Below are 11,578 nucleotides of genomic sequence, written 5' to 3'. Positions count from 1 at the left end.
GATTTCCAGCTCCTGTAGATGCCAACTATGATAAGCATGAGAATGTAACTTTAGCACTGGAATTATACCACATATATCCCATATTGAAATGATATCCCATAGCACTGTGAACAGACTGTCCTAAAATGCAACTGTAGCCTACATAATTCTTCTCCCTAGAGTTTCAGTATCAGCAAATCTTAGAAGTTTTTATCTACTAGGATCTATAACTGCCATCTTTAGAACAGTACCCTGTATCACTACCCTAGGCAACAATTAAACTGAACCCATTCAACATTTAGTTAAACTTTTTCCAGGAAGTATTATCCAGAGTCAATTATTATTGTATTTTCTCATCACTGTGGTGCAGCTCAAGTAACAAAAGCAACACAAATGTTTTTTGAAATAACTATTTAGCCTTTTATTGCTTAGTTTAGAAAGGGGCTATTTTTTTACACAGACTTAGATGTAAAAGCACATTGAATATTTTGTATATTTTGTCCTAATTGTAGGAACAGATTTTTACAGCAAATGAGTGGATTGGTGAATGTTCAGGGACTCATTCTTGAGTAACTATTTCATAGATTCAACTTGGAGCTCTTATGTGAGATTATAAATTACTACAATCCAATATAGTGTAATGTGATCAAAACCGTCTAGTGAGAAAGGAAGAAGAATGCCAAATGAAAGCCTGGACAGCTTTCTGATTTGTCCGTGTATTAAAGCATAGGTGTCCATGTCTGAAGTAATACAAAATGATACTGATGTTTTAGTAGTTTCATATGTTTTTATTATACATTAGCTTTAAACTCCAATCCTGCAAACAATTCACTGTATGCTTATCAGTAGTCATGACTAGCCTACTTATTCTCAGATGAAGTTGTTCATACATATCAAGGTAAATACATTCAAAGTTTTTGCAAGATCAGCGTCACATAAAACGCAGTATCAGTTTCACTATGTCAGTTTCTGAGAGCTTTTGTAGTGTATTGGAGCCACTGGATAGTCAGGTAGATTAAGTGGATGTGGTTTTCATGTTTTTTAAAGTTAAAACATTAAAACAAACATAAGATACAGCCATAAAATTATTTATACACTCCACTGTAATTTTATAAATATGACTCATCCTTTTGAATTTAATGGGACTCTTTGTGTAGCTAAAGTTATTAATATTTCTGTCGTATTGGAGTCTATGGAGTTTAGTGGTTGTGTAAAGTACTAGTGTGATGATGTATTAAGTATTTTTAGATTGTCATATAAAATTGCAGAGGGTAATTCAACTTTTTTATTGGAAGTTAGCTAGTCACCTTGTGCTCCTCTCTCACTGAAGCATCAGTGCCCTCATAGATGCTTTTTTTTGTGTTCTAGGGGAGGAATTATTTGGTCAGGGTCATGCAACATTTTTAGTGCTCCAGAGGCACACACAAAGTTAGGTGTATTAATTGTGCTGCCCTTTATGTACTGTCGTCATGTACATCCAGTCTTCTTACCAGAGGGAATGAACACATACTATAGGAGTGTTTGGCCTTTAGGCAGAGCCTAGCTACTCTGATCTATATGGCAATTCTTTTCCTTTGATGTGGTATTTATTATTCAACATATGAGGTGAAAGGTATTGTGTTATTAAATGTTAGTGATGCATGATTTTCCTTTTTCCTTTTTTTTTTTTTTTTTTTTTTTTAATTGTGGCAAAGAAGCCAATATACATGGCTAGTATTTCCGTCAAATACCTAAACTAGAGGAAATGCTAGGCATACAGCTTTTGTGGTAGAACATACAAGGGTTCTAATTTAGTAACCTCATTTTCTGCTATTGTTAAGCTTTTGTTTTAACATGACGTTTGTGAAGATTGCTCTGGATGCAGTGTAGAGAAATGCTAATTCAACAATGGTACTCATCCTTCTGCACAGTAGTGGTACTGTCATCTCTTTGTCTTGCACTTTCAAAAAGACATTTAGTATTCCTCATAAATAATGTATTTTGAAACAGAATGACATATTTGGTGTTAATACTCAGGTTTTTTGGTATCTCCTTTTAAGCACTGGAAACTGATGTAGAGATGCTCACAGGCATATTTTTTTATCCAAAGAATAAATGGCATCTGACATACTATAACACTCCTGAGGGCAAACCAGACTCTCAGACAAGATGGTTGCTTTCTGTGTGGTTGCAGGAGCCTTCATTGCAAGAATCCTTGCAACAGTATGTTCACCTGGATCAGGCTAGACTACCTGTGCTGTGATTTCACTCACTTCTTAAAACAGTTGGGCTGTAGTCCTTGTGTATCTGGATGATCTGTTATATTGATTCCTTTAAAGGATATACAAAACATCTCCTACCTTAATTATGTATAAAAGACTGTACTGTATAACTGTTTCTGTATCTGCACAAAAGGTTTCCATTGACTGTGTATAACTATCTGTATATGGTTTGGTCAGTTTTGCATCAGCAACTGCCTGAAGGAGTCAGTGGGCCTGCCAGAGTCTTTATCCAAGGTAGATGCATTTTTAATAAATGCATAACAATAAGTTATGCATAAATAATAAATGCATTTAAGCATACAGATGGTGCCTGCCAAAAGGTCTAGGCACATCAGGGCCTGCTTAGGGAAATGCTAGGGCTGTCTGAAATTCCCACCTGGAGAGGTCCTGTAACAGTTAGGACTTTTGTTGTGAAGCTGGCTAAAGGCTCGGCCATTCACTTTGCCTCAAGTTCATTGTCTCCTTTATGCAGAGACTAGTTGGGAAGCTTCTGCAATACCCAGGAAATTACTGACAGAGGGTGCTGGGTGTGTGTGCAGCCACAGTACTGATACCCAGCTATGCCATGGTTGGAATTACTGGATAAACTTGAATTTCACACTTATATCTCAATTATAACTTAAATTTTACAGCTTTTACCACAAAACCAATTGAGTCCTGTTGGAATTCTTGAAGACTGATGCATATATTTATATCTGAATTGAATTTTGCCTGAGGTCTTTTACCTGAATATGTTAAAAAAGCAAGAAACAGGTTTGCGGTTTGACTTGGGGTTTTTTTTGTTTGTTTGTTTGTGGGGTTTTTTTTTGTTTAGTTTTGTTTTTTCTTCTTCCTGTTTCTTTGTTCTTCTAACAATGTGGTTAAAAAAAAAGAAAAAGTCCTACTGTAGAAATACAACTGGATCAAGTGCGTAAGAGTATTATGTTCTTTCAGTGAGATCAGCAGTGTTTACCCCTTTGTCATAGAGAAATAAATGCTCACAGCCTGATAGAAAAGGTAAATTAAAAGGCAATAAGGCAAGTCATTAGACTTTTGAGGAAAACAATTTTCACTATTCAGTTGTACAAATTGAGTATGCAATTTACTTCACAAAATGTAAGTAGGAGGTAGAACGTTAATTCAGGTTCCTAACGTCCAGTGTAAACCTCTCCTGGAGCAGCTTTGAACCATTCCCATGTGTCCTATCACTGGATACCAGGGAGAAGAGCTCAGCACCTCCCTCTCCACTTCCCCTCCTCAGGAAGCTGCAGAGCGCAATGAGGTTGCCCCTCAGCCTCTTTTCTCCAAACTAGACAAGCCCAAAGTCCTTAGCTGCTCCTCAGAGGACATGCCTTCCAGCCCTTTCTCCAGCTTTGTTGCCCTCCTCCAGATACATTCAAGGACTTTAACATCCTTCTTGAATTGTGGGGCCCAGAACTGCACACAGTACTCAAGGTGAGGCTGCACCAATGCTGAATACAGTGGGATAATCACCTCTCCTGACTGGCTGGTTATGCTGTGTTTGATGCACCCCAGGATGTGGTTTGCCCTCTTGGCTGCCAGGGCACACTGCTGACTCATATTGAAGGAAGTGCAGCTGATATAGGAAGTGCATAGATAGGTGAGATATATATATAGATATATCCATGAAATATAAGAAGTGCAGCTGATAGCCACTTTTGCAACTAATTATTTTCCTAAATGTTTGATTATTGTAATACCTAGTGTTAGTCAAGTAGCTAGAAACAAACTACACTCATTATTGTTACATGAAAAAGATAAATATAAGGCATATATTTTGATGAAGTACAAGTGACCAGCTACAAAGCTACTTGTGGGATTGGAACTCTATCCTCCTGGGTTTTCTTTATGGAGTTCTGGAGTTTCTTCCCTACCCCTACCCTTTCCCATTCCTCACACTGAATATTTATTTATAGTCAACTTAAACACTGGAAAAAACAATCTTTGAATTATATAATCACATTGTTTGTATTGTTCACCAAATTTTTGTGTGTGTGTTATGAGTAATTTTGAGCATTCCACTACACATAGCAGTTTTTATAACTCAAATGTTGTATTTCAGTCCTGAATGCTGTACAGTGAATTAGTAGATCAGACTTTGTGGAACAGAGTATAAACTACGTTATGTTGTTAGTGACATTTGTTGGCATGCCATTAGAGAACTTCTGTACAAGAAATATTGTATCAGCACAAGAATATGATTTTGATCTTATCATTGCCATAATAACAATCAGCAGGATAGATTTAAAATAACTTATTCTCTTTTTCAGGATAAATAAATGATCAGAAAAATAAGAAGTTCACTAGAACAACTCTGTTTCCAACCTACCATCGTATACTAGTTTTCCAGTTTATGGGAAACTCTTTTGATGCTCAAAGAGTAAAATCAAACCTGTAATCTATTTTTAGACCTACTTACCTTTTCTAAACCACCTACCTCTACACCAAAGCCTGGACATCATTTAGAAGGGAATCTCATATCATCTCTATTTGTGACACAGCCAGAAAAAGAGAGAGTGCTGGAGGTAATTAGGGTGGAAATTGTGGGCTATATGAATTTTGAAAAATTTTAGAATCTATAGTTACTGATTCCAAACAGCAGCTGTGCATGAAAAATATTTGATGTGATTTCACTGCATACCTTGTTTGAATGCTCGATTGTGCTTTATGTATGATGTTCAAGTATATACTTCTATAGAAAATACCCAAACACACTGTTTTATTGCTCTTTTCAAAGCAGTACCTAATATTTCCTTTTCAATTTGGTCCTATATGACATCAAGATTAATAAATGACACCATTAAATCTTCTAAGTAGCACCTGCAAAGTGTTCAGTAACTTGATTCTCATGAAAATAAAAATGAAAGATATAGCGCACCCAGAATAAAAAGGCCTTTAAATATGAAAATTATTTCCTTGGTCCCAATCTCTATAACTGCATTCCTGCATGTCTGCATTTCTCCCAAAGGTAAGAGTCTAAAAAATATTATCACCCTACTTGTAACTTTTGCATGTTACTGTGGTGCACTATATCACATTTTGTACTATATTTCATACCAAGAGAAATGTTTAATGTTAGCATATGGGTATACATGTGGTTGTTAATGAAAAAACTAAACTTGCAATTATTGTTATGTAAAAGAATGTTGTGTAAATAGATAGAACAGGATGAAGGAGGAAGATCTTAGCAAAACATCTAGAGGAAATCCTTATTTACTGCTGTCTATGCATACCCCCAAGTATCTTACTGATTTACTGTGCATCTATCTGACTCATTTTTCTTGTACAACATAATTTTAGAAAACTTCGAGGAAGAAGCCACAAGAATTTATGGATTCCCTATCGGGAGTCCATAATTAAAAGCCTTTTTTTTTTTTTTTTTTAAAGTGTTTGAGTGCTTTCAGTTTCAGTGCAGTTATTATAAGGTAATAGGTGTTCAGGTTATTCATGAACAAAAGGTCATTAAATTACAATGTCCCAGTAGAAAATAGTGCAATTTACATGACATTTATCAAGGAGGTAATATGAAACTACTTTTGTGCAGTAAGTTTAAAAGGTGAGACTCCTTGCTCTTTTCAACACAATATAATAACGTAAATAAAATACAATTTTATAACATTCTTTTTTATTATTATTTGAAAGAAAAAAATTTCTTAGGTGACTGTGAAGACATTAGTGCTAATAGAATTCTTCAAAGAATTCCCAATTTATATCTAAAAACCCTAAGGTTAATCAAACATCACCATTAGTTTCTGTTAATACTCTATTTTTTTTCTATCTATCTGGCATCTTTTATCAATGTACAGGTTGTACTATCTTTTAAAGGTCTGTTGATCCAAAGAAACTATATGTTATAAATAAATCCATTTGCTGCAGGGTGTGAAGCAAAGGTATGTGTGCTATGGTTTAGATATGGATTAGAAATCTCAGCGTCAGTGGCATATAAAGGGACAATTCAGAACATATAATGTTATTAACATAAAACATAACTGCTATGCTTTGTGGAATAAACTATTGCTCATCTTGGTGAAGAGTTGCTATAAAAAACCAAATTTCTTATTATATACATGCCCTGTGGGGATAGTGACAGGATGATTGAAGTATTCTTTCACAACTTCAGAGACAGAATCTAAAATGACTGTCCATGGTTTACCTACATGTAAATATGGTTGTTTGCTTAGGAAAGTTAGGGTCATTAGGATGCAAATTCAAGCTGTGTCACTCTGAATTGTGCCACTTGTAACAGAAACAGACATTTGCTAGCATTTTTGTCAGCTTCTTAAAGGAAAACCTGAAGATAATCTCCAGGAATCCAAGGGATTAGACTAGAGGTGGACATACAGTAAACCCCCTGAAAGCCAGCAAGTCCTTGGTACCAAGTGTTTTGCTCTGCAGAGCCACTCCAGTGTAATTCATGATCTTCAGCGCAATTATTCTGTTCATCTGACAGATTCAGGTGGATTGTAACATACCATAATTACCACATTTTTAGTGCTTCTCTTTTTTTCCCAACTGAATAATTATCACCAAATTTGCTTAAAATTAATGGGTTTTACTAACATTTAGCTTAAATTTGTATACTAGATGACTTCAAGGGAGATAAAAATCTAAATTATTAAACTTTTTTCTTGGTTATTTTTAAATAAAGTGAAGTAAAAGCTGAAGAACTGTGAGTGATATATGCTATTTTATGTAGGATTAGTGAAAAAATGAACAGTCAAAATAAGTCTTATGGAAAGTATGGACCAATTTTTTGCTAGAAAGTGTTAAAAATTTTGTTAGCTTCGTCAAATTAGTCATCAGTACTTCTAAAAAAAAGAAAAAAATTTGCAGTACTCAGATACACACAGTCCAGGAGCTATGTTTCTACATTTTCAAAATGAAATATCTTAAAGTTTTCCATGTCACTTTCTGTGTTTGTATTGCAGTGACTCTTATGTATTTATGGTGGCTATGTTAGTTATTGGGCAGCAGAGCTTTTACCTTTTTTTCTTACAAGTGCAGTTGTAACTTCAATAGCTGGGGTGGTTGCCATTTGTTTGTAACTACTGTTGATAGTTTCAGTCAAATTATTGGCAGTCAGTCCTTGTCCTCTTAGCAGCATCTAAGCATGTAAGATAAGGACTGATTGAACTGAAAAGTTAGTTTTACCACAATTCAGCAACAAAAGGAATTACCACAGCCTCGCTGTTGGTACTCTACCAGCTTTGTGATTATGTACTGGGCTTCAACACCTAAGGCTGACAAGGTGAATCTTATTGGCATGAAATTCACATATAACTAAAGTACACTACAGTACTGTTCTATATCGCTAGAACCAAAAGGAAAATACTTGGCTGTAATACCACATACTTTTTTTTGAGTCTTTCTACCCTTGAGAGTATCAGCGGTAACAGATTGTAATTGCCCTGTGTGACAAAGCTGTAAAATACTGTGTTCTACGATACAAGTACAGAACTTTGCACAAAATCTTGATTGGTTTTTCCTCATGCTGTTCCCAGAAACACTTTTAATTCTTCTCCTAAGGGGAAAACAGGATGGTGTATGGAAGACACATTGCAAATCTAAGCCTCCAGTTACTGCCTGTAAGTGCTCTTGCTGCTATAGCAGAGTTACTTTGGCATTCTTTCAAAGAAAAGATCCTTCATCTCATCTGTTTTCAAACAAAATACATTTGTTGTGTAAAGAACATATTTTTTCTACTGTTAGAAATAATGCAATGAGGTGTAATAATATGTCATATTATAATAATACAGTAACTCATTAAACTAAGTTAGTGTTTTTCACCAGTGTATTTTAGAAATGTTAATGGAATAAAGATGTTGTGTGGTGTCCCAGCCTCCATAACAAAGACCCCTGACCTGAATGCATTCCAGAGTTTTCTCCAGAAATTTTTATTTAAATTTTGAATAAAATTAAATTGAAGAGTAAAAGATTATCTCCCTCTAGCTATTATATAGCTATTAAGAAAAATAGTATTGTCACACATTATTTATGATCAGAAACCAAAATACCAATGATATTTCCAAAAACACATACATCAGAAGCAAATTGCATTTGTGTTATATAACCACTCCCCATTCTACACAACTATAGGTACCACTATATTTTCTGTATTATGTGGGCAATCATCTAGCAAACAAATTCTCCCCTGACAACAACTTAATTGAAACCTGCTCTTAATTATTGTTACTAATCTGAGTATTTCCTTGGTCACTGAGGTTTCACTGCTTGAACGAGAAAAAAGTGAATAAAATTAGAAGCTCTAGAAAACAACTGGGGAGAAAAAAATACCTGGAGAAAGGAGTATGGAAGATAGGAGGAAACATAACACCATATATTGAGAAGTATACAATGTACTTTTCCCAAGGAGAAACCTCAGCAGAAAAAAAAAACCTTTATAAATTCTTCACCACTGAGATGAAATTGAAGGGCAAATGTAAAAAGAGAATGATCAATTATTTTGAGACTTTTTTTAACAATGTAAAGGAGTAATCTCTCCCCATTTAGAAAACTAACATGAACCAGCCAGCCTTATTTAATTATGGAATTACAGGAGAAAGCTGTTAGGTGATTCTTGTAAGTCCTTCTAGCTGATCTGTCTCACCTGAAACCCTTCCCCCTCTTCTCTAGCCTTATCTTGCCTCCACCCCAGTTTTAGGATGTTAATCTTGCTGTATTTTTCTCTTTCCTTGTTTCAGGTAGTTATCTCACTACTCATGGTCTTACTGAGGGTTTTGGTGTTCTGTGCTTTGAAGAGCTGGTTGAGTTCTAGCCAGAAGGCTGGAGGCTACTTTGTTTTCCCCTCTATACTGTCTGTACTAAGGTAGTGGTAGTGTGAAGGGTGCTTTACATTGGGTGCTTCATAGCTGACTGGAACAGGATCTAGAAGCAAAGTCTATTTCCTGATATCATATATAGGGAGACTGGAGAGCACTGTCAAGGCTCCTGAAATCTAAGAAGTTGACCTACCTAAAGTGCGAATGCTGTACAGGAAGCTGCTAGCCCTGTGGAAATGCTGAGGACAGGGCACCTTCAGTCTAGATGGAACACAGATGTCTTTGATGCTCAGGAGCCTCTACTGAGGATTTATATACCAAAAAGACCCTCAGAAAAGAAATCCCTATGACATGTCTTTCAAAAGGCTTATGCTTTTTAACAAAAGACACCTTTTCCCTTTTTTCTATAACTGTTGTTCATTTGTTCATTTTTTTGTTAGTCTTCTTGCATGATGTTTCCCTTCACCTAACATTATTCAGCTTAGAATCCTAGGAAAATGTTTTAAATATCGGAATATACATGCAGCTTCAAAGAAGGGTGTGCTGTGTTGGGTTTTGTTTGTAGGTTTTTTTGTAGAATTGCTTCAGAAAAATAACTTAAAATTTACTAAGACATAAAGAGAGAGTTGTTATTCCTTTTGAGATAAAGTATGTATCTCATCCTTATTTTAGAGATCCTTTTCAATATATGTGAGTTAATACTTTGACTGCATACTGATACATTTTAATGGAAGTTTCTTTATTCATTTTGCAGTAAAGTTTTCTTTTTATACCATGCCCTGCAGTTTTTTCCTACCCTTGTACATCCCTTTGAGTATCTTTGGTGTTTTAGAATACTAATGTACCTAGAGGGCTTACTTGATGTTGTATTCATACTAACAGCTACAGCTTCTGCAAAAATAATCCAGTCTAAAACAGTTGATCTTCCAGGTTACTGTACAAGTAAGTACAGTAGGGGCAGATATATATGTGTCATTTCCTGTCCTTAAAGACTAGTGGCTCACTTCCTTCTCAAACTGCACATAAAAATGTGTTCCAGTAAGCTAGCTTATATCTGTGCAGTCAAATGTTTACACAGAAGAAGGAGCCCTGCTTGCAGTCCAGGTGTGAAAACCTAAGTGGGAACAAAGTGCTCTTCCCCATCTTTGGTGTTTCCTAAGGATTATTTTAGACTGCTTTCTGAACTTTTTAAAGGCTTCCAAGTTTTCTGCAACATACATGGAACTTTGGTACCCAGTTAAGGCATGTTTGGGGACAACTATGTGGACAATTTCCTTGTTCTCTTTGATTATCTGAATTTAACTTGATAAGCTGAATTTTGACTCAGCTGTCAGATGCAAATGTTTCAAGCCAGCCATAACCATACTGCATCCAGACAGGACTAAACTTGAGCTTGCTAGTGTGCATTTCCGAATATTGTTTTCTAGTCGTCCCCCCCCTCCCCCCCCCCAATTTCTTATGATTCATGGAATGATGCTCTGGCATACCTCAGCTTCTCAAATAAATTTGCAAAGTAAACTGGTTCATTCTGAAGAACAGGAAACCAAAGTTGAGGACTGGGAGCAAGCTGTTCCATACATAGAAGAACTTGAAAGCAAAAAAGCTCCTTGCCAGAGCTGATGCTTGTTACCAGAGCTGCGATGTCAGTGTGCAGCCTTCGCTGTCTCCATCTAGTACTCGCTTCTGCCAGTTTGTCTTCCTCAACCTCTACCCAAAACTCTTCTGCTTGGAGTCAAGCAGTCTGACTGACGTTGTCAGCTGTCATAATACAGGTGTGCAGTGCCATCAGGAGCACACTGTCTTAGAATGGCAAACACTGCAGGTGTTACTGAGAGCTTCATTCAGCACTTTCCTTCCAAATGTGTAGGGGTTGTATACCGGAATGTGAATACCATCTGTTACTCACTTGAGGTGTGGACTCTATAAATAACTTAGGAAGGACTGCCATTCTGCTGCTGTAAACTTAAGATATTTCAGCTGCTTGTAAGACTTTTGTATCTTCAGGAGTTTGGAGGTTTTTGACCTGGGTTAAACCAGCTTTCTGTTCACATCTGCAGACAGGAATCTTTATTGAACCCTAGGAGCCAACTGACTGTTTTTGTAAGCAGCTCTGTGTCCTGCTGTCATATGGTTCCACTCAGGCTGGCTGCTATAGCCTTTATCTGTGTTTGTTAGTTAACAGTGCAGCACAATTTGTTGAATAGATTTGTAGCACAAATGGGTACGAAGAATGTAATATCAACACTGCATGTGTTGTTCTTTACTGTCCTGACTAGCTCTGATTTGTCACTGAATGGTTGCAGTTCATCAGCTATGCTCCTGTGTCTCATCTTTGAGTTGTTTCATCCTGAAGGATTCCACTGCACATGTACCACAGTGTATACCAATGTGGTAAATGGGTGTCAAGATTTTCTCTGAAAGTGCATTTCTGCTCCAGACTGAAATTCCAGTGTGAATGTACCCATTAGCTCTCCAGTTAAGATACAGCTGACAAGAATGCCTTGGTACTTGAGATTTAGTTGACTGAATGAGCAAAACATGGATTTTTGCTAGCCTCAC

Source organism: Strix aluco, chromosome 1 (genome assembly GCF_031877795.1).
Source record: "Strix aluco isolate bStrAlu1 chromosome 1, bStrAlu1.hap1, whole genome shotgun sequence".
NCBI lineage: Eukaryota > Metazoa > Chordata > Aves > Strigiformes > Strigidae > Strix > Strix aluco.
Note: the sequence above shows the minus strand (reverse complement) of the source record.